General features: G+C 38.2%; 1 pseudogene; it reads left to right on the top strand.

Annotated features, from left to right (window-relative positions):
* Nucleotides 1-12,158: 12,158 nt before the first annotated feature.
* LOC110294119 (small ribosomal subunit protein eS6 pseudogene) lies at nt 12,159-12,839 on the top strand (annotated as a pseudogene).
* The last annotated feature ends 12,325 nt before the right edge of the window (nt 12,840-25,164 follow it).

Genomic DNA, 25,164 nt, shown 5'->3' with positions numbered 1-25,164 from the left:
ATTCCTGTGAAGTGACACCCTGACCACAGCAACTCTTGTTAAAAGAAAAAATTTTAATTGGGGCTTGATTACAGTTTCAGAGGTTTAGTCCATTATTGTCATGGCAAGAAGCACAGGGGTGAACAGCAGATGTGGTGTTAAAGGCGGGTCTGGGAGTTCTACATCTTAATCTGTAGGCAGCAGAAGGAGAATGTGACACACTGGGCAGGCTTGAGCTTATAAGACCTTGAAGCCTGCTTTTACAGTGATAAACTTTCTCCAACAAGGCTATACCTACTCCAACATAGCTACACTTCCTAATTATGCCACCCTCTCTGGGCTAAGCATTCAGACACATGAGTCTATGGGAGCCATTCCTATTCAAACTACCACACAGAGTGTATACTTTATTAAATGAATTTACTGTTTGGTATTTACTATGTGAAGACTCTTATGCCTGCCTTCTTAACGACGCTGCTAGTTTACCCAATGCTTCCATATCAGAAATGCAATTACCACATTAGAGGATAAAGATCTGCACAATTTCTCAAATAGTGACTCATTAAACTTTCTCTCATATGTCACTATTTTACATCAGTGTAAGCAATACATGAGGTTATCCATTTCACCTACTCTGTCCCCACAACATGATGCCAAGAGCTTCAGTATTTTCTAATCTTCACGTGAGAAATGGAAACTGTTCTGCTACAGTATGCTTTCAGCTGCACTGATTTATACAGAGCACCTCTCAAGGGGTTAAGTCACACTTGATTTTCCTTATATACTATAAAGTGTTCTGCGACATCTTCCCAATTTCCCTTTTTCTTTTGTATTTTTAGAAGCTTGCACATTCCAGTCACATTAGTGTGTTTAATATTAGATGAGTTACTTTGCTCTTACATATTTTAATTTTTTATTAATAATGCAGTGAGTGTATTTTCCTATGACACATTTTTGTTTATAATATATTTGTTCAATTTAGAATATTTGACTTTGTGCATAATTAAGTAAAATGGGTGAACTTTCTTGAAGGGAGTCACTTAACCTTCTTTGTCCTGCTTGTCTGTAGAGCCAGGTGGTATAGAGAAGATGAACCATCATATAGATGAACATGGGCAAATATAGACTGAAGAAAGGTTCTTATCTACATGAGGCATTTTGTTTTTCACAAAGCAAACATCATATATTCTGTGAACAAATCTATTTCTTTTCTAATTCTTTTCATTTTCATATTTCTGTTGTTTTTTATATATAAACAAAACAAAAATTAAGGTACAGTAGGAAAGTATTTCTCAAGCCATGAATGAATAAGAAGGAATTTAGTGGCGTAAACTTGTGTGTTATGGTACAAACAGCTAAACACACACTCTTTCTCTCTCTTTCTCTCTTTCTCTCTCTCTCTCTCTCTCTCTCTCTCTCTCTCTCTCTCTCTCTCTCTCTCTCTCTCTTTTTCTGAAAATACCACCTTTTGAATTTAGTATATTTATACTATAGAATAGAAAAGATTTTAATAACAATACAATCTCTTTATACCTAAGGACAATTTCTCTGTTTTAAAAAGATTGCTGGTGGTAGTACAAACCTGTATAGACACTTTGTAAATCAATTTGGTGGTGTCTCAGAAAACTGGGAATAGTTCTACCTCAAGTCCCAGCTATAACACTCACTATATACCACAGGAACTTGCTCAACTATGTTCATAGTAGCTTTATTCATAATAGTTAGAAACTGTAAACAACCTAGATGTCCCTCAACTGAAGAATAGATAAAGAAATGTAGTATGGGTACACAATGAAATACTGTTAAACTATTAAAAGAAAGACATCATGAATGCTTTAGGCAAATTGATAGGACTTGAGAATACCATCTTGAGTAAGGTAAACCAGAGCCAGAGAGACATGTGGGTATGTACTCACTTAAGTGGGCATTAATCATAAAGTGCAGGGTCGTCATGCTATAAGGCACATATCCAAAAAAAAAAAAAAAACCTGAGTAATAAGGAGGTCTCAAGGGTAGATGTGAGAATCTCATTCAGAAGAAGCTAAATAGTCATTGGAGGAGAATGGAGAGAGAGGACTGGGTAGGAAAGGAATAGAGGTGGGGAACAGACATGGCAATAAGGTGTGGGGAGATGGGGGGAAAGAGAGGGATAGGAATAAGAATGAAAATTAGTGGCGGGGGCATCTCTGGTTATTTGCCGGAAGCTTGAGAGGGAAGAGTATTAGAGGAGTCTGGGGGTGGGGGTTTGCTAGATGAGATTCCTACCAGAAGAGAATATAGAGACTGAAGTGACCATCTCTTGTAGCTAGGCAGAACTTTCAGAGAAGGGAGGTTAACATCAATGCACCCACACAAACTTCATCCCAAAATTTGTCCTGCCTACAAGATGTGCAGGGATAAAGATGCAGCAAAGGCTGGGAGAACAGCCAATCACGGATTACTCCAAGTTGAGACCCATCTGATGTGAGAGAGCCAACCCTGACACTATTAATTATACTCTTCTATGCTTGCAGACAGAAACCTAGGAGCATAAATGTCTTATGAGAGGCTTCTTCCAGCAGCAGATATAATAGGAGCTGTCTCAGTCTTTGTTCTCTGAGATTAGATCATTTTCCCTCTTCCTCCCTGCTTGGTTGGTCCTCAATGCCCAGGCCTGCTGGTACAAAATGCCCCAGGGTAGGGTAGTACCTAAGGGGGACATCACCTTCTTTGAGGAGAAGGGAAGGGGAGCAATGGGGGGAAAGATTTGTAAGGGTGGAACAGGGAAGAGAAAAGGGAGGGCTCCATGATCAGAATGTAAAGTGAATAACATCACTGAAAATAAATTAACTAACTAACTAACTAACTAACTAACTAAATAAATAAATAAATAAATGTGACATGGAGTTGGGAGGTTAGGGATATGTGGAGGGTGTGAGAAGAGTTAGAGGAAGAGAAACCATGATCAGAGTATATTGTATTAAATTTTTTTTTTCAAGAATAAAAAGAAAAGAAAGAAAAAAAGAAAAAAAGAAAGAAAGAAAGAAAGAAAGAGAGAGAGAGAGAGAGAGAGAAAGAAAGAAAGAAAGAAAGAAAGAAAGAAAGAAAGAAAGAAAGAAAGAAAGAAAGAAAGAAAGAAAGAAAGAAACCAGCATCACTGAGGTGAAATCTTCTGGGAAGTATTTTCTGAGAGAGAAACAAACAAAGAAACAAAGAAACAAAAAACTGCTGTGTTCCAGTGATAGACCTTTTGTTGGCAACTGCTGTAAGAATCACTTAGGTGGTACTGGCTTTGAAGGTATGAGAGGGTCATGGGCAGCAGCTGAGGCTTGGCATTGCAAGAGGCCAGGAAAAACCATTAGTGAAGGTGCTGCCTCAGTGGCAGTTGGAGACCTAGGACTAAAGGGACCATGGCTGGGCACCATGAAGAGAGCCTATGAAAAGATGTTGGTGAAAATAAAGCCTTGTTACTGTGATAGAGCCCAACATATTGGAGATGCCAGGATAATGGGATAGCAACAACAATAGCAACAGCAGTGGAGAGGAGTCAGCTGGAGCCTAGGATGCTACCAAGGACAGAGCTTGAGAAGCGATCCAAACCCTTTAGAGTAGCCCAGAAGATCATTTGTGGATCCCAGACACTGTAATGAGAAACTGTGAAAATGAAGGTTCTTTGAAAACTTCAAGATGTTAGAGATGCATGAGCCATAGGATACTTGCTGAGGAAAGCTGCTATGTGGGAGAGCATCAGCTCAAGAGAAAGAATTGGGTTGCCATCAACAAAGCTAAAAGGAGTTGGAAATCAGACATGAAGATGCAAAGTTGAGAGTTTGCTTTTTGATCTTGCTTTGCTCCTATATTTCCTCACTAAGGTTTGGAATGGTAACATATATCTTGTGATGCTGAAAGTATATGAATTGGTTTTTAAATTTGATTTTATAGGGGATTTCAATTAAGAGCTTACGTGAATCTCAGAAGAGACTTTGAACTTGGCCTTAAACATTGTTGAGACTGTGATAGACTATGGGAATTTTTGATGAATGAATTTGCATTACCTTATGTCTACCAGCTTATGTGGGCCAGGGAATATAATATAGTGATTAGATAAGGTCCGTATAGATTCATGTGTTTGAATGTTTGGCCCATACATAGTGCCCCCTTTAGAGGGTGTGGCCTTATTGGAGGAGGTGTGGCCTTGTTGGAGGAAGTGTGCCACTGTGTAGGTAGGCTTTGAAGCTTCCTATGTTCAAGCTTTGCCTGGTGTGGACAATACTCTCTTCCTGGCTGCCCAGAGATCAAAATATAGAGTTCTTGGCTCCTCAAGCACCAAGTCTGCCTGCACCATGCCATGCTTCCTACCTTGGACAGATATTCTGAAAGTGTAAGCCAGCCCCAACTAAATGTTTGTCCTTATAAGAATTGCCTTGGGGATAGCATTGGAAATGTAATTGAGGAAAAGATGTAAAAAAAAAAAAAAAAAAAAAAAGAATTGCCTTGGTCATGCTGTCTCATCAGAGCAATAAAACACTAACTTGAAAAAAATAATAACACCTGAAAAAATAATAACAAAATCTAAAGCAAAACAAACAAACAAACAAACAAACATATTACAGAAAAGAACTAGGAGCAGAATGTTCCTCAGAGCTTTGCAGATAGTAATGGTCATAGTGAAGCTACTGTGGTAATTACCATTTAAAGTAAGTATGCAGAACAAATATTTTAGGACACTGTCTTAGATGTGGGAAATGAGAGTATGAAAAGTACTTCTAGAGGTCAGCTCTTGGACTGCGAAGGGTGAGCGAGCAGACTGCAGAAGTTACAGTTTCTGGGACAGACCCCTTTTTGGGCTCCAGACATCCGGGCACCCTCCCCTCCAGAGGAGAGGTGTCCACCCTGGAGGGCTATGCCAGAGCAGGTAAGAGAGCCATCAACAAAATTATAGAAGAAAACTCCCAAACCTAAAGAAAGAGATGCCCATGAACATACAAGAAGCCTACAGAACTCCAAATAGGCTGGACCAGAAAAGAAATTCCTCCAGACACATAATAATCAGAACAACAAATGCTCTAAATAAAGATAGATTATTAAAAGCAGTAAGGGAAAAAGGTCAAGTAACATATAAAGGCAGGCCTATTAGAATTACACCAGAATTCTCACCAGATACTATGAAAGCCAGAAGATAATGGACAGATGTTATGCAGACTCTAAGAGAACACAAATGCCAGCCCAGGCTACTATACCCAGCAAAACTCTCAATTACCATAGATGGAAAAACCAAAGTATTCCATGACAAAACAAATTCACACAATATCTTTTCACGAATCCAGCCCTTCAAAGGATAATAAAGGGAAAATACCAACACAAGGATGGAAACTACACCCTAGAAATAGCAAGAAAGTAATCCTTCAACAAACCTTAAAGAAGAGAGCCTCAAGAACAGAATTCCAACTTTAACAACAAAAATAATAGGAAGCAATAATTACTTTTCTTTAATTTCTCTTAACATCAATGAACTCAATTCCCCAATAAAAAGACATAGACTAATAGACTGGCTACACAAACACGACCCAACATTTTGTTGCTTACAGGAAACCCACCTCGGGGAAAAGGACAGACACCACCTCAGAGTGAAAGGCTGGAAAACAATTTTCCAAGCAAATGGTGTGAAGAAACAAGCTGGAGTAGCCATTCTAATTTCAAATAAAATTGACTTCCAACCCAGAGTTATCAAAAAAGACAAGGAGGGGAACTTCATAGTCATCAAAGGTAAAATCTATCAATATGAACTCTCAATTCTGAATATCTATGCTCCAAATGCAAGGGCAGCCACATTCATTAAAGAAACTTTAGTAAAGCTCAAAGCACACATTGCACCTCACAGAATAATAGTGGGAGATTTCAACATCCCACTCTCACCAATGGACAGGTCCTAAAAACAGAAACTAAACAGAGACATGTGGGCACTAACCTAAGTTATGAAAAAAAATGTATTTAGTAGACATCTACAGAACATTGCATTCTAAAACAAAAGTATATACCTTCGTCTCAGAGCCACATGGTACCTCCTACAAAATTGACCATATAATTGGTCACAAAACAGGCCTCCACAGATACAAAAATATTGAAATTATCCCATGCATCCCATCTGATCACCACGGACTAAGGCTGATCTTCAATAACAACATAAATAATAAAAAGCCAACATTCACATGGAAATTGAACAACACTCTACTCAATGACTCCTTGGTCAAGGATGAAGTAAAGAAAGAAATTAAAGACTTTTTAGAGTTTAATGAAAATGAAGCCACAACATACCCAAACTTATGGGACACAATGAAGGCAGGCCTAAGAGGAAAACTCATAGCCCCGAGTGCCTCCAAAAAGAAACTAGAGAGAGTGTACACTAGCAGCCTGACAGCACACTGAGAAGTTCTAGAACTAAAGGAAGCAAATTCACCCAAGAGGAGTAGATGACAGGAAATAATCAAACTCAGGGCTGAAATCAACCAAGTGGAAACAAAAAGAACTATTCAAAGAATCAACCAAACCAGGAGATGTTTCTTTGAGAAAATCAACAAGATAGATAAACCATTAGGCAGACTAACTAGAAGGCAAAGGGACAGTATCCTAATTAACAAAATCAAAAATGAAAAAGGAGACATAACAACAAAACCTGAGGAAATCCAAAACATCATCAGATCCTACTACAAAAGGCTATACTCAACAAAACTAGAAAACCTGGATGAAATGAACAACTTCCTAGACAGATACCAGGTACCAAAGTTAAATCATGATCAGATTAAAGATGTAAACAGTCCCATTTCCCTTAAAGAAATAGAAGCAGTCATCAATAATCACCCAACCAAAAAAAGCCCAGGACCAGATGGGTTTAGTGCAGAGTTCTATCAGACCTTCAAAGAAAACCTAATTCCAACTCTTCTCAAACTATTCCACAAAATCGAAACAGAAGGTACTATACACAATTCATTCTATGAAGGCACAATTACTCTGATACCTAAACCACACAAACATCCAACAAAACAAGAGAACTTCAGACCAATTTCCCTTATGAATATCGATGCAAAAATACTCAATAAAATCCTTGCAAACCGAATCCCAAAACATATCAAAACGAACATCCAACATTGCCAAGTAGACTTCATCCCAGGTATGCAGGAATGGTTTAATATACAGAAATACATCAACAAAATGCACTATATAAACAAACTCAAGGACAAAAACAAAAACCAAAAAAACATGATGATCTCATTAGATTCTGAGAAAGTATTTGACAAAATCCAACACCCCTTCATGATAAAAGACTTGGAAAGATCAGGAATTCAAGGCCCATACCTAAACATAATAAAAGCAATCTACAGCAAACCAGTAGCCAACATCAAACTCAATGGAGAGAAACTTGAAGCAATTCCACTAAAAACAGGGACTAGACAAGGCTGCCCACTTTCTCCCTACCTATTCAATATAGTACTTGAAGTCCTAGCCAGAGCAATTCGAAAAAAAAGGAGACCAAGGGGATAAAAATTGGAAAGGAAGAAGTCAAAATATCACCATTTGCAGATGATATGATAGTATATATAAGTGACCACCAAAATTCCAACAGAGAACTCCTAAACCTAGTAAACAGCTTTAGTGGAGTAGCTGGATATAAAATTAATTCAAACAAATCAATGGCCTTTCTCTACACAAAGGATAAATGGACTGAGAAAGAAATTAGGGAAACAACATCCTTCACAATAGTCACAAATAATATAAAATACCTTGGTGTGACTCTAATTAAGGAAGTAAAACATCTATATGATAAAACTTCAAGTCTCTGAAGAAAGTAACTGAAGAAGGTCTCAGACGATGGAAAGATCTCCCATGCTCATGGATTGACAGGATTAATATAGTAAAAATGACTATCCTGCTGAAAGCAATCTACAGATTCAGTGCAATACCCATCAAAATTCCAACTCAAATCTTCACTGAGATAGAAAAGGCAATTTGCAAATTCATCTGGAATAATAAAAATCCTAGAATAGAAAAAACTATTCTCAACAATAAAAGAACCTGTGGTAGAATCACCATGCCTGACATTAAGCTCTACTACAAAGCAATTATAATAAAACCTGCATGGTACTGGTACAGTGACAGACAGGTAGGTCAATGGAATGGAATTGAAGACCCAGAAATGAATCCACACACGTATGGTCACTTGATATTTGATAAAAGAGCTAAAACCATCCAGTGGAAAAAAGACAGCATTTTCAACAAATGGTGCTGGCACAACTGGTGGTTATCATGTAGAAGAATGAGAATTGATCCATTCTTATCTCCTTGTACAAAACTCAAAGAACTCCACATAAAACCAGAGACACTAAAATTTTTAGAAAAGAAAGTGGGGAAAAGCCTTTAATATATGAGTACAGGGGAAAATTTCCTAAACAGAACAGCAATGACTGGTGCTGTAAGATCAAGAATTGAAAAATGGGACTTCATAAAATTAAAAAGCTTCTGTAAGGCAACAGACACTCTCAATAAGACAAAAAGGCCACCAACAGATTGGGAAAGAATTTTTACCAATCCTGAATCTGATAGGGGACTAATATCCAATATATACAAAGAGCTCAGGTAGCTGGACTCCAGAAATTCAAATAACCCCATTAAGAAATGGGGTACAGAGCTAAACAAAGAATTCTCCAGGGATACATCCCATAATTAGCCGCCAAACGATGACACCATTGCATACACTATCAAGATTTTGCTGAAAGGACCCAGATATAGCTGTCTCTTGTGAGACTAGGCCGGAGCTTAGCCATTCATAGAAGTGGATGCTCACAGTCAGCTATTGGATGGATCAGAGGGCCCCCAATGGAGGAGCTAGAGAAAGTATCCAAGGAGCTATAGAGATCTGCAACCCTGTAGGTGCAACAACATTATGAACTAACCAGTACCCCGGAGCTCTTGACTCTAGCTGCATATGTATCAAAAGATGGCCTAGTAGGCCATCACTGGAAAGAGAGGCCCATTGTACATGCAAACTTTATATGCCCCAGTACAGGGGAACGCCAGGGCCAAAAAGTGGGAATGGGTGGGTAGGGAAATGGGGGGGAGGGTATGGAGGACTTTTGGGATAGTATTGGAAATGTAATTGAGGAAAATACGTAATAAAAAAATTAAAAAAAAAAAGAAATGGGGTACAGAGCTAAACAAAGAACTCTCAACTGAGGAATACAGAATGGCTGAGTAGCATCTGAAAAAAATGTTCAACATCCTTAATCATCAGGGAAATGCAAATCAAAACAACCTTGAGATTCCACTTCATACCAGTCAGTATGGCTAAGATAAAAAATTCAGGTGACAGCAGATGCTGGCTAGGATGTGGAGAAAGAGCAATGCAATCCCATTGCTGGTGGGATTGCAAGCTTGTATAACTAACTACTCTGGAAGTCAGTCTGGAGGTTCCTCAGAAAATTGGACATGATACTACCGGAAGATCCAGCAATACCTCTCCTGGGCATATACCCAAAATAAGTTCTAACTGGTAATAAGAACACATGCTCCACTATGTTCATAGCAGCCTTATTTATAATAGCCAGGAGATGGAAAGAACCCAGATGTCCTTCAACAAAAGAACAGATACAGAAAATGTGGTACATTTACACAATGGTGTACTGTTCGGCTATTAAAAACAATGAATTTATGAAATTCTTGGACAAATGGATGTATCTGGAGGATATCATCCTTAGTGAGGTAACCCAATCACAAAAGAAGTCATTAGATATGCACTCACTGTTACGTGGATATTAGCCCAGAAACATAGAACACCCAAGATACAATTTGCAAAACACAAGAAAATCAAGAGGGAATATCAATGGATGGATACTTCATTCCTCCTTAGAATAGGGAACAAAATACCCATGGAAGGAGTTACAGAGACAAAGTTTGGAGCTAAGACAAAAGGAGGGACCATCCAGAGACTACCTCTCCCGGGGATTCATCTCATAATCAGCCATCAAACCCAGACACTATTGCATATGCCAGCAAGATTTTGCTGAAGGGACCCTTGTATAGCTGTCTCCTATGAGGTTATGCCAATTTCTGGCAAATACAGAAGTGGATGCTCACAGTCATTTATAAGATGGAACATAGGGCCCCCAATGGGAAGCTAGAGACCCTTAAGGGGTCTGCAACCCTGTAGGTGTAACAACAATATGATCTAAGCAGTACCCCTAGAGCTAGTGTCTCTGGCTGCATATGTAGCAGAAGATGGCCTATTTGGCAATCAGTGGGAAGAGAGGCCCCTTGGGTATTGCAAACTTTATATGCCCCAGTACAGTTGAATGCCAGGGCTAAGAAGCAGGAGTGGGTGGGCAGGGGAGCATGGCGGCGGGGAGGGTATAGGGAACTTTCGGGACAGCATTTGAAATGTGAACTGTATATAAAGAAAATATCTAATAAAAAAAGAAAAAAAAGAAAAGTACTTCTATTTCATTTTAGACTTCATTCTATTTTTTGAGTCAAGGTCTCATTAAAATATCCCAAGTTGGCACTGAATTTGTGTTCTTCCTAACTCGGACTCTCTGGGCTGGGGTAGGGTGCTCTCCTTTTGCACTAACTGTGAAATATATGTGAGGGAAAATAAATAACTGATGTTTCTTTATGAGTATATTCTTGTTAATAAAATGACATATGGCAAGAAAGGAGGGGGAGGAGTAACATGTTAATGTATATGTTCTATAAAGACAATACATGTAATATTTTCCAAGTTTTCAATTTAAACCCTTACATGGAAAAGCTTACTTTAAAAGTCTGATACATATTGGATACTTTAACACAGTGTATTCAGTATTTCAATAAGGGATTTGCAGGGTGTGGTGGGTCCAGTGCTCTAGGTTAAAATTTATTTACCTATGAATCAGCATATATTAGATTTTTGTGTAATTTTTTAAAGTTTTTTTGTACAACATACTTTTATCTTTGGTGAAAGTAGCCACTTAACTTCCTTTGCCCTATTCTGCTTTTAGAACGAGCCATCATTTAGATGGGAGATAAGGGGCATATTGAGTCTGAAAACTTCATATAAGGAATTTTGTTTTTGACATATAAATCACATTTTCTTTGAACAAACATCTATGGTTTTTTCTAATTTGTTTCAATTTTCTAACTCCTTTTTTTCTGTTTATAAACAAGTCAAAAATTAAAGAATTTCAATGGGAAAGAATTCCTCACGTCTGATGTCCTATTAACTAAAAAATGAGAACATTACAAAAGAATTACAAACAAACCCCTCTCACCCAATTCATTCCAATTCAGTATTCTCCATCCTCACTCACTCAACATTATACCATTACAAAAAAAGAAAAAGAAAGAAAAAGAAAACTCCATCAAGATCACTTACTGTTACCCAAATATTACTATATATGTCATCTTTTTCTGGAGCATAGTTCACTTACTTTCCCCACAGGCTAAACTCTTAGAGAAAACAGTGTCCTTCCTAGAAATTAACAATTGCTGATAACCATATGGGTTGGGGTAGGGTTGTATGCCCACTTTCTTCTTTGATTTAGTCTGGTTGGGATTACACAGGTTTCACTTATGCTTCTCAACTACTGTGGATTCGTATGTGCATCTGTTTTGCTGTGTCCAGAAGGTAATGTTTCCTTATAGTTCTTTCCAACATCTTGTTCCTGGACTCTTCTCCTCCCCTATTCTGCAATGATCCCTGTGCCTTGGAGGTCGTATTGTTGTATTTATGTTCTCTATAGGGCTGAGCACTCTGTACCTTGGCAAGTTGTGGATCTCTGTGTTAATCATCATCCACTGCAAACAGAAGCTTCTCAAATGTGAAATGAGAGATACAGTCTTCCATGAGTACAATGATAAGTCATTAGAAGTCAGCTTAATACTATGTCCATTTAGCAGTATAATGGTATTAGTCTATGAGATTTTATTTTGCTTGAAATAGCCTAAGGGATTTTAGGAGTCAACAAATGAACAAAAATGTTTATAATTCTCAGAGTAAGTGAGTGAGGCATCATTATAAAATTATTCTGTGATTCTTTATGCCTTCAATTTTTATGTATAAAAAGTAGAAATTAATATCTATACTATACATGAATCAGGTTACTTAATATAATTCATCTGTTAGGATTTCTTTGTAAATGTTGAAAAAGTGGTAGGTGGTGGGCTGTATCAAGATGAAGCTGAATACCTCCTTGCCTGCCACAGGCTGTCAGAAACTCATTGAAGTGGAGGAAGAACTCAAGTGTCATACATTCTATGAGAAGCACATGCCTGCAGAAGTAACTGCTGATGCTCTTGCTGAAGAGTGGAAGGTCATGTGGTCCTGATAAGGGGTGGGAGTAACAAACAAGGTTTCCCCATGAAGGAAGGCATTTTGACCCATGGCCAAGTACACTTGTTGCTGAGTAGGTGGCATTCTTGTTACAGACCAAGGAGAACTGGAAGAGGAAGTGCAATGCTGTTCATGGATACATTATGGATGCCAATCTGAGTGTTCTAAACTTGGCTATTGTATTAAAAAATGGATATAAATATATTCTTGAACTGACTGATACTACTGTGTCTTGTCAATTGGGGCCTAAAAATGCTAGCAGAATCAAAGCTTTTAATCTCTCTAAAGAAGATGATGTCTGCCAATATGTTGTCAGAAAGCATTTAAATAGAGACGGTAAGAAGCTCAGGACCAACGTACCCATGATACAGCATCTTGTTACTCCACATGTCCTAAAACACAAATGTCCATGTATTGCTGTGGAGGAACAATGTGCCAAGACAAACAAGGAGGATGCTGTAGAATAAGCTAAAATTTGGCCAAGAGAATGAAGGATGCCAAAGAAAAGTTCCAAGACACATAGACTGTCCTTGCTGATAGTGTCTACTTCTAAGTGTGAGTCTAGTCAAAAATAATTCTTTGAAAGTAACAAATAAATAATCATACCTTGAAAAAAAGTTGGAAAAGCTTACTAGGTGGCAGGCAGGCAGATTGTCAGGGCCTTTGTGGCTATTTGCCTTTGAACCTAGCTATAAATGACATACTTTATAAAATATTATTTCTTGCAAATAATATTAAATAAAATAAAATATTAAGTTCTTAACATTTCCATGCTTTTGACAAAATTTTCTTATCCACATTTTAACTAAGTTTTCAAGTCTCTGCAATGTATACTTAATGTTCACTTACTTAATCACTGCACTTTCTACTAAAGAAAGTCAAGTGCTATCAAAATGATACAGGGCCAGAAATGTGAGCAGTCTGAATAAGCACTAGTCCATAGAAAAGATGCAGAATGATTTTATTTTATTCACTTTGTAGGGGAAATAAAAGAAAAATGCAAATGGGATTTGGTTCCTTTAAAAGCTAGAATTTTAACCTTCAGAGTAAAACTTAATGATTTTAATAATAATTAAATCTTTCACTTAAATATGATTTTTTGCCTCAAAACAAGCTTGTTTACACAGTGGGAACAAGTGTAGCTTTCTAATCTTTTCAGAGCAGTGACATTTGTAAGCCTATTCCTATTTCTCCATTCCGATTATACCCTGTAGGTTTAATCTATTTATACATAAAGATGCAAAGAAAAGTGGCTGAGAGTAGTGGTGCATACTAATGGGTAAGGTTACTGGATAGAAGACTGATATTTATGGGGAACACGTGAAAATGGTGAGAGAAGTTTACCAGTTAAGTACGTTAAATATCACCTTGTTTACAGTATGTGAATCTGGCATGTTCACATAGTGAATGCTGGAGGAACAATTATTTATATGATGTAGAGAGCAACAGTCTACAGATTACTCCCCAGAGTTCTACCATCATAAGCAGTTATGTGCATACAAAATTAAGTCAGGTTTTATGCTCCAGGAATATGTTATTTATAACATTCTCTTTTTGTTCCCCAAAGAAAATGAGGAAATCAGATGCAGTGCCAATTAAAGGAGGTAAAAAGTTTTATGTTGAGCATCTGGGCTAGATTCATAACTAGTTAGGTTACAACTAGATCTTAAAAAAAGAGAGATGCTCAATCATACTGGCCTTTATACTACTCGAAATGAAAATATTTTTTCTCACATAATATGCTCTGATTACACTTTCACCTTCTTCTATTCCTCCAAGTTCTTCCCTTCTCCCCACCCATTCAAACCCTTTCTGTCTCTCATTAGAAGGAGAACAGGCTTATAAAGAATAATATTAAAATGAAATATAGCAAGATAAAACAAAAGTAACCCATTGGAGTGGACAAAACAAACAAACAGACTGAAAAGAGCCCAAGAGAAAGCACAAGAAATGGAGACTGACATCTTCATACATTAATGAGTCCCATTAAAAATGGGAAGTTGGATGCCAAAATACATACACAAAGAACCTGGGCCTATCAGTGGCATGGGTTCCTTCTGTTCTCGGTCAGTGCCCAAAGCAGGCTCGAACTCCGCAATCAGTTCCACAACACCCAGAGGAAGATCCACTCACAGGCACCTAACACACCCAGGCCCACAGGATCCCAGGATCCCAGAAGCTTGGTCACAACAGGATCTCAGAGTACCAGAAGCAGTTTGACTCCTAGGATCTCTGATACACTCAGGATCTCAGGATCCCAGGATCCCAGAATCATAGGATCACAGAGACAGCTGAACTCTGAGGAGTTCTGACACAACCAGGATCACAGGAAGGACAGGCTCCAGTCAGATATAGCAAGGGCAGGTAGCACTAGAGATAATTAGTTGGCAGGAGGCAAGCATAAAAACATAAGCAACAGAAGCCAAGGTTACTTGGCATCATCAGAACCCAGTTCTCCATCACACGGGAAGAGCAAAATTCAGATTGAAAATCACATGTCATGATGGTGATAGAGGATTTTAAGAAGGACATAAATAACTCCCTTAAAGAAATACAGGAGAATACATGTAAACAGCAAGAAGCCATTAAAAGAGGAGACACAAAAATTCCTTAAAGAATTACAGGAAAACACAATCAAACAGATGAAAGAAATGAACAAAACCATACAAGATCTAAAATTGGAAATAGAAACAATAAAGACGATTAGGGAAACAGAAAAGCCAGCCTGACCAGGGTCACAAATCTCTTCTGGTCAGTGCCAGCACCAGGTCACCTTGGGCGCAGAGTCTGCAGACACCCTCAAGGTCCCCTAGAGGACTCTCCACGCCATCTTTGGACCACCAGTGAGTGGCACACTACTTCTGTTCCAATCCAATTGCGCGGGACCTGAGACAGTATTAGGGAAGCAGAAAAGCTGGCCTGACCAGGGTCACAAATCCCTTTTGGTCGGCACCAGCACTGGGTCACCTTTGGTGCAGAGTTGGCAGACACCTCCAAGGTCCCCTACAGGACTCTCCACACGATCTTAGGACCACCTGTGAGAGTGGAACACAATTTCTTTTTTTTTTTTTCAGCTTCTTTTTAAAAAAAAAATTTGATTAGGTGTTTCTTCATTTACATTTCCAATGCTACCCCCCATACCCTCCTCCCCCTACTCCCCTACCCCCCCCCCCACTCCCAATTCTTGGCCCTGGCGTTTCCCTGTACTGCGTCATATAAAATTTGCCAGACCAATGGGCCTCTCTTTCCAACACAACTTCTGTCCCAATCCAATCCCGTGGGACCTGAGACAGCATTAGGGAAGCAGAAAAGCCAGCCTGACCAGGGTCACAAATCCCTTCTGGTTGGCTCCAGCACCTGGTCACCTGGGCATGGAGTCAGCGGACACTCCCAAGGTCCCTAAAGGACAGCTTCTGAGGCAGACAACGTTTCGGGCTCCAGACATCTGGGCATCTTCCCTTCCAGAGGAGAGGTGTCCGCCCTGCCCAGGAGGGCTTTGCAGGAGCACCTGGGGGCACCATCTTGGTTCCCAGATCCCTCTGAGTCTAGTCTGTGCAGGTGAAAGTATGGAGTACAGAAGCTAACAGCTTCTGGGACAGGCCCTGTTTAGGGCCTTCATCTTCTGCCAGGAGGCAGATCCGAAAACCAGATATCTATGCACCTTCCCTGTAAGAGGAGAGCTTGCCTGCAGAGAGTGCTCTGACCACTGAAAATCAGAGGAGAGAGCTAGTTTACTAGGTCTGCTGATAGAGGCTTACAGAATCACAAGAGGAACAAGCTCTAACCAGTGACAACTATAACAACTCCAGAGATTACTAGAAGGCAAAAGGCAAGCACAAGAATCTTACTAACAGAAACCAAGACCACTCACCATCATCAGAACACAGCACTCCCAACTCATCCAGTCATGGGCACCCAAACACACCTGAAAAGCATATCCCATGATGATGGTAAAAAAAAAATGGTAGAGGACATCAAGAAGGACTTTAATTAGAAACAATAACGAAATTACAAAGGGAGACAACCATGGAGTTAGAAAGCCTAGGAAAGAGATCAGAAGTCATAGATACAAGTATGACCAATAGAATACAAGAAATAGAAGAGAGAATCTCAGGTGCAGAAGATACCATAGAAAATATTGACACAATAGTCAAAGACAATGCAAAATGCAAAAAAGCTCCTAATCCAAAACATCCAGAAAATCCAGGACAAAATGAGAAGATAAAACCTAAGGATAATAGGTATAGAAGAGAGTGAATATTCCAAACTCAAAGAGCCAATAAATATAAACAAAGTTATAGAAAGAAATTTCCCTATACTAAATAGATTCACGTGAACATACAAGAAGCTTACAAAACTTTGATTGTACCAGAAAAGAAATTCTTCTTGTTACACAATAATCAAAACACCAAATGAACTAAACAAAGAAAGAATATTAAACGCAAGAAGAGAAAAAGGTCAAGTAACATATAAAAGCAGACCTATCAGAATTACATGACTTCTCACCAGAGACTATGAAAGCCAGAAGATCCTGGGGAGATGTCAAACAGACCCTAAGAGAACACAAATGCCAACTCAGGCTACTATACCTAGGAAAACTCTCAATTACCATAGACAGATAAAAGAAGATATTCCATAAGAAATCCAAATTTATACACTATCTTTCCACAAATCCAGCCCTGCAAAGGATAATAGATGGAAAACAGTAACACAAGGAGGGAAACTACACCCTAGATAAAGCAAGAAAGTAATCTTTCAACAAACCAAAAAGAAAATAGCCACCCAAACATAATTTCACCTCTAACAACAAAAATTACAGGAAGTAATGATCACTTTTCCTTAATGTCTCTTAACATCAGTGAATTCAATTTCCCCCAAAATGAGACACACTAATAGAATGGATATGTAAACAGGATCCAGCATACAGGAAATGTACCTCAGTGACAAAGGCAGACGCTACTTCAGAGTATAAGGTTGGAAAACAAATTTCCAAGCAAATGGTCCCAAGAAACAAGCTGGAGTAGCCATTCTGATATTGAATAAAATCAACTTTCAACAAAAAGTTATCAAAAAAGGATAAGGAAGGACACTTTATACTGGACAAAGGAAAATCTACCAAGATGAACTCTCAATTCTGAACATCTGTACTCCAAGCACAAGGGCCCCAACATTCATAAAAGAAACTTTACTAAATCTCAAAGCAAACATCACACCCAACACAATAATTGTGGGAGACTTCAATATACCACTCTTAGCAATGGACAGATCATGGAAACAGCAGCTAAACAGAGACATAGTGAAGCTAACAGAAGTTATGAAGCAAATGGATCTAATAGATATAGAACATTTCATCCTAAAGCAAAATAATATACCTTCTCAGCATCTCATGGTACTTTCTCCAAAATTGACCACAGAACAGGCCTCAATAGTTACAAGGAGATTGAAATAATCCCATGCACCCTATCAGATCACCAGGAACTAAGGCTGATCTTCAATACCAACAGAAACAACAGATAATACACATACACATGGAAGCTGAGGAACACTCTACTCAGTGATAACTTGGTCAATGAAGAAATAAGGACAGAAATTAAAGGCTATTTAGAATTTTATGAAAATGAAGACACATCATACCAAAACTTGTGGGATACAATGAAAGCATTGGTAGGAGAAAAACTCATAGCTCTAAGTGCCTCTAAAAAGAAACTGAAGAGAGCTCACACTAGGAACTTGACAGCACACTTGAGAGCTCTAGAACAAAAAGAAGCAAATACACCCAAGAGGATTAGAAGGCAGAAAATAATCAAACGCAGGGCTGAAATCGACCAAATATAAACAAAAAAACTATACAAAGAGTCAATAAAACCAGGGGCTGGTTCTTTGAGAAAATCAACAAGATAGATAAACCTTTAGCCAGACTAACCAGAGGGCACAGAGACAGTATCCAAATTAACAAAAGAAGAAATAAAAAGGGAGACATAACAACAAAATATATCTTAAAATAATGAAGAAATTCATAAACAAAATAAAAGAATAAAATTAAAAAAACAATTACATGTATGTACAATATATTTTTATGTATATATGCATTACATAATCTTAAATGAAAAGTTCTGGTATAACACTGTGAGACAAATAATCTCCAAAGATGCCATTAAGTTTGTTTTGTATAGGCAATCTACTGCTAGGCATGAGGGCATAAGGCATACACTTAAATTTTTTTTTTCCCCCAGTGAGACTCTGTTGGAAGAAACTATTCATTTGCAAGTAGTTCTCAACTGGAAATTGCTCCTGGGTTAGGGACAGGGTCATTTGGTCACTTCTCCTTTAAGCTCTAGAACTCCACTTGGTGCAGAAAAATGCAGGCTTTCCTCATGCTGCCTAAGTCTCTGTGAGTTCATATGTGGGTTGATCTTGATTCAGAGGGCACTATTTTCTTGGTGTCCTCCTTTCCCTCTGCTCTTACATTCTTTGTGGCTCCTCTTCTGTGGGAATCCGTGAATCCTGAGGGAAAGTACTTTTTAGAGACATCCCATTTATGATCAAATATTCCAGGGTCTCTCACTCCCAGCACAATTTCTGGCTGTGTGTTGCTGTATTTGTTCCCACATTTCCAGCAGGAGAAAGTTTCTCGGATGATGGCTGTGCAAGGCACTGGCCTATGGCTATAGCAGAATTTTATTAGAACTCATTTTATTGCTACATTATTTTTGTTTCATTTATTTTTAAAGTGGTAGTATTTGGTTCTGCCCTAGGTTCCTGGTCAATTCAGTCTAGATATCTTGATCACCCAAGCAGGGTTAAGTATGGGTTTTATCTCAAGGAGAGAACCATCATTCATTTCTGATATTGATTGTATATTCACACAAGTCTTTAATTTGCTTCTTTTTTTCCCCAAAACCTCAAACCATTTAATATAATGAACCATGCAGATACAAATGAAATAGAACAGAGTCATAAATAGGTAAAAAGAAGAAAGAGAGACATGACAATGGCACATATGGGTTAGTAAGTAGTAACTTTGTCCTTGCATGTGTGAAGAAAACTGAAGAATACAGAAGCTCAGTTTCCACATTACCTTCACTCTCCTTTTTCCACCAGGACAACCAGATTGTGACATAGTTAAGCTTACTAACAGAGCTGATGGGGCTTGTCTTGGGATGATATCTCAGGTATCCTGGGGCTTCGGTGTAGTTAGAACTCACAGATGTAGTTAGTCTGAATCTTCCTTCATTACATTTTATGTGTAATTTGTTCTCAACAACAGCTATGTGTGTTGGCCAGTATATGATAAGCTGTAGCAATCTTTCTTTTAGAAATTTAGGTGTACTTGTGTTTAGTGCATAGATAGTAACCACTGCAATGTCCTCTTGGTGGATTTTTTTCCTTTGAGAAATATCTAGTATCCTTCCCTATCTCGTCACATTAGTTTTGGTGAGACAAAGTTCATTTTGTGAGATATTAAGATGGGTACACCATATGGCTTCTTTAGTCCATTTGCTTGGAATATATTTTTTCATCCTTTTACTCTAAATTGATGTCTAACTTTAATGTGAAGGGCTGTTTCTAGGATATAGCAGAAAGATCCAATTTTCACATCCTCTCTGTTTCTCTGTGTCTTTTCATTGGGTAATTGAAACCATTTGATGTTAAGAGATATCAACCAGTAGTTTTTGTTGGTTTCTGTTACATTGTTGCTTTCTCTGCCTCTGTTGGTCTCTCTGTGTCTCTGTCTTTTTCTCTCTCTGTCTCTCTGACTCTGTCTCTTTGTCTCTCTCTTTCTCCTCTCCTCTTCTCTTCTCTTCTCTCTCTCTCTCTCTCTCTCTCTCTCTCTCTCTCCCTCTCTCCCTCCCTCCCTCCCTCCCTCCCTCCCTCATTGGGTAATTGAAACCATTTGATGTTAAGAGATATCAACCAGTAGTTTTTGTTGGTTTCTGTTACATTGTTGCTTTCTCTGCCTCTGTTGGTCTCTCTGTGTCTCTGTCTTTTTCTCTCTCTGTCTCTCTGACTCTGTCTCTTTGTCTCTCTCTTTCTCCTCTCCTCTCCTCTCCTCTCCTCTCCTCTCTCTCTCTCTCTCTCTCTCTCTCTCTCTCTCTCTCTCTCTCTCTCTCTCTCTCTCTCTCTCTCTGTGTTTGTGTGTGCCCATGTGCACATTTCCATTCTTCATTTGCTGGTCTAAGATTATTTATTCCTGTGTTTTCATGTGTATAGCTAACTTCCTTGACTTTATTTTTCCTTCTAGAACCATCGGTAGGGCTGAATTAGTAGATAGATATTGTTAAAATTTTGAATTTATTATGAAATATGTTATTTTTTTCTATTTAATGATTGAAAGTTTTACTGGATGGCATCAAGAGTCTCATAGCATCTGCTGCACATCATCCAAGCCCTTCTGGCTTTTAGTATCTCCATTAAGAAGTCAGTTGTAATTCTAATAGGTCTATGTTTATATGTCACTTGGTCCTTTTCCCTTGCTGCTTGTAATAGTCTTTCTTTGTCCTGTATATTTTATTTTTTGTTATTATGTGTCAAGAGCTATTCTTTCCAGTCTAGTTCTTTTGGTATTCTATGTGCTTGATAGGTATCTTCTGTGGTTTTGTTGGGAAAACTTTCTGTGCCTTCGACCTGGGTTTCTTCTCCTTCCTCACTCTGTTTCTCTTATTCTTAGATTTGGTCTTTTCAAAGTGTCCCACATTTTCTTTCTGAAGTTTTTTTATATTTAACACTTTCTTTGACTTGGGTATCCATTTTTCCTATCCTGTCTTCGATGTTTGATGTTCTCTTTTCCATCTCCTGTGTTACGTTGGTGCAACTTGTCTTTGATATTTCTGTTCTAGTTCCTAAATTTTTCATTTACAAATTTTCCTCAATTTGGGGGTTATTTGTTAATTTTAATTCCATGTTCAGATCTTTGACTGTTTTAATCATTTCCTTCTGTTTTCATAGATTTCTTTAAAGAAAATAGTTATGTTTTTCTTTAAGGACTACTATCATGTTCATAAAGGCTACTGTAAGGTCCTTTTCTTGTGTTTATCCTATGTGGCAATAATCAGGGCAAAGCTGGTGCTGAGATTGGGAAATTGCATTTGAGTGGAGAGAGGTGAAGTTTTACAGTTAGCCTACCTGCTTCTTGACTGATATGGAGTGCCTACTGGAGTTGGGGCTTGCCTAAAACAATGAGTCAGGAAGGATGTTAGGAGGGGCAGATCTGTTTGAGTGTGATCCACTTCATTATTTTATCTGAAAAACCTTGGAAGTCTTAGGGATGACATGCTTGTATCATTGAGGCAGGAATTCATTTGCAGAAACAAAGAGCACAGGTGGTGGGGGAGGAGAAGTGATGGTGACTATGGGAAGAACGGGACAGGAGCAGATTTCTCAAAATACATTGTACAGTTTTAAGAATATGTCAAAAAATAAATTTAAATGTTTAAGCATTATGGGGAACTTTCTTTTATTTGATAACAGTCCATGAGCAGTCAGCCATAGTAAGGTTGGTATTTAATCCCAGCTACCTAGTGAGATCCCAACAAAGTAATTTACAGAAGCAGCCTCTACTGGAATGGCTAGTAGCTCAGTCACTCATTAATCCCACTCTGAGCTTTCTGCTTCTTGGCATTGAGGCAGTTGTGCTGCTTGGTTTTATGTCAACTTGACTGACACAAGTCATTTGAGAGGAGGGAACCTCGATTGAGAAACTTCTTTCATTAGTTTAGGCTGTGGGCAAGCTTATAGATCATTTTCTTAATTAGTGATTGTTGTGGAGGGCCGAACCCTGGGTTGGTGGTGCTGGATTCTGTAAGGAAGAGGCTGAATAAGCTGTGATGAGTAAGCAGCACTCTTCCAAGACCTCTTCATCAGCCTCCAGGCTCCTGTCCTGTTTGAGCTCCTCTCCTGTTTTCCTTCAGTTACGATCAGTGATATGAAAGTGTAAGACTGGTAAGCCCTCTTCTTCCCAACTTGCTTTTGGTTGTGGTGTTTTATTATAGAGGTAGAAAAGTAACTAATTAAAGGTGGGCTCCCTACACTTCTTTTTTTGTTTGTTTGTTAGTAATCTGGTGCTTTCATGGTGACTTTTCTGGCACCGCCTTTAGTTTATGGCTGGGAAAAGAAGTGCTGGGAGAACAGCGGATAAAAACCATGACTGAACTGCATTGGGCTCTTACAGAATTCTCCCATAAGCTCTGCCTCATTGCCTCTGCTATGTCCCACTGACTTGGACCATATGGCTACTTCTATTTGCATGACAGGCTAGAGATAGAAGTGCAATTACTGTTCGTTAGTTTGCTGGATTTCAGCTGAAAGCAAGGCCAAATCAGACGAAACAGTAATTGTCCTACCTCAGAAAGGGGAAACAAATCAAAAGGTTTGCTGCGGGGTATCCCGCAGTCTCTAAAATTCCACATATATGTATGTGCATGTAAATATGTATATACACATAAAAATGGAGAAAACATTTCTTCATCCTCAGGACAATATTTCTTTATTCATTTGCAGAATAACATTTATACATTGAAATAATTCAAATTGTTTAAGTAACTCTCAGGTTGCATTACTTTTCTTGCCCTGACGAAATATCTGGCAAAAAGTGTTCTAGGGACCAAAGTTTATTGTGGTTTGGGGTTAAGGAGGTGCTTTCCATCATGGTGGGGAGGCACAGTGGCAGGAGTGATAGGCCAGCCACTCACATTGTATCAGCACAAAGTATTCAGCTTCCTTCCTTCCTCGGTTTCCTTTAGTCTGTCATGGGAAGGGTCCCACCCACCTTTCTGATAGTCCTTCCCCTCTTAATAAACCATAATCTAAGTAACCTGTTTTAGATATGCACAGAGTTCTGTATCTTTTGTGATCCTAGATCTTGTCAGGTTGATAATTAGCTTTCGATGGCGCTTTAAGTAACAAATATCCCCCATAGGCTCACATATTTGAGCCCTTTTTCTCACTTGGGGGCGCTGTTTAGGAGTGATGCAGCTTTGCCGGAAGTACACCACTGGGAGTAGGATGTGAAAATGTACCCTTTTGCTCTACTTCCAATTGCTTGTGGTAAATAAAATGTGCTCTCCAATCTCAGGCTACCATGCCTGCCACTTGTTGATGTTCTTCCCTATCATGATGGACTCTTCTCTCTCAGGAACTGTAGAACAAAATAAACACCTTCATCCATAAATCACCATAAATCTCTGTTTTATATCGCAGCAACAGAAAAGTAATGAACACAGAATCCCACATGTGACAAATATCTTTAAAGTCAGAATGTGAGGAAGAATGAGAAGGAATGGGGACATGAGAAAAGATGGATTTAGAATTTACTCTTCGATATTAACCTGAGTGAGGTGTAGTCTAGACACAATATATTGTCTATATTAAGTATAAGGCTTGATGAGTTCTGCACATGTGTCTAATTGTATGTATAATAGTCAAACCATTTAGGATATGAATCAATTCTATCATTTACCAAAGTTCCTTTATATCCCTTTGTCCTTTTATTTGTCCCAACAAAACTTAGGAACTATTAATCTGCCTTCAGTAATTATGGAGTATAATTACTAATAAATCTAGAGTATTTTCTTGGCTTTCATTCACATTTGATGTACTTCTCTGTATCTTGACTTTTGATCATTCACACTCAGACCAGAGGAAGGTCTGACAACTTCAAGACTGATCCAAGCAAATTTCCCAAAAGTCTAAGTCATTGGTCCCATGTCACCAATGTCCATTTACTAAATGTTTCATCTACTTGTTAGTTTCATAAAGTCTTTCTAGTTTTCTGATGTCTGTAATTGTTTGAGTTTTATTCTGGGTCCTCTATTTCATTTTCTGCCTGTTTTGTTTTGTTCCTATGGTTCTGTAATATAACTGCACAAAATTACTGTGGTACTTCTACCTTTGTTTTTTTCTGATTTCAAATGTTTCAACTATTCTGGTAATTTTTGGTTCACCTATGAATTTTAATATTGGTTTTAGTAGTTCAGCAAATAATTTATTTGGAATTTTCATAGTGATGTGATGGAGACTGCATTGAATCTAAAGATCATGTTCAGTAATATAGTCACATTTTTATAACACTATTTTTGTCAATTCATGATCATTCTCTCCATCTTCTTGTAATTTCTTCAGCTTTTTCAGTGTTTTAAAAGTTTCATTGTAGAGGTTTATTTATTCTTAAATACATTTTACTTTTTGAAGATATAGTCAATGGCATTTTTCATGCATGACATGACCTCTAACAGTCTATTGGTATATGGAAATGCTACCAAATTCTGTGATGATTATATACTCTGAAACTTTCATAAAAGAGTTAATTGATCTAAGAATTTATAGTAGATTACTTATATTATCTATAAGATCATGTTGTTTGCAAACAGAAATACTTAGAATTCTTGATTTTCTGTTTTTATTGTTTTAATTTTATTCTGTTATCTTAGTGTTCTTGCTAAGAATCTAAGCACTAGATAAACAAGATTAATGGGAGGGAACACATTGCTTTTATTTCTGTAATGTTTTTAGTGTTATCCTCATGGAGTTTGTTAGAGTTAGTTTTGACAAATATTGCTTTATTATGTTGAACATGTTACTTACGTTCTTAGATTCTTCAAGGCTTTTTCTATGAAGATGTGTCAAACTTTACCACAGGTTCTTTTTCTGAAGCTATTGAGATGACCAAGAAATTTTTAATCCCCAAGTCTATGTGCTCTGTTACCTTTATTGACTTGTGTATGTTGCACCATCCTCTCTTTTCTCCTTTTTTTATTAGATATTTTCTTCATTTACATTTCCAATGTTATCCCTAAAGTTCCCTATACCCTCCCCACGCCCTGCTCCCCAACCCATCCACTCCTGCTTCCTGG

This window comes from Mus caroli, unplaced genomic scaffold, assembly GCF_978045245.1.
Source record: "Mus caroli unplaced genomic scaffold, Mus_caroli_1 scaffold_4, whole genome shotgun sequence".
In the NCBI taxonomy this organism is placed as follows: Eukaryota; Metazoa; Chordata; class Mammalia; order Rodentia; family Muridae; genus Mus; species Mus caroli.
This window is presented reverse-complemented; position numbering and strand designations above follow the sequence as displayed.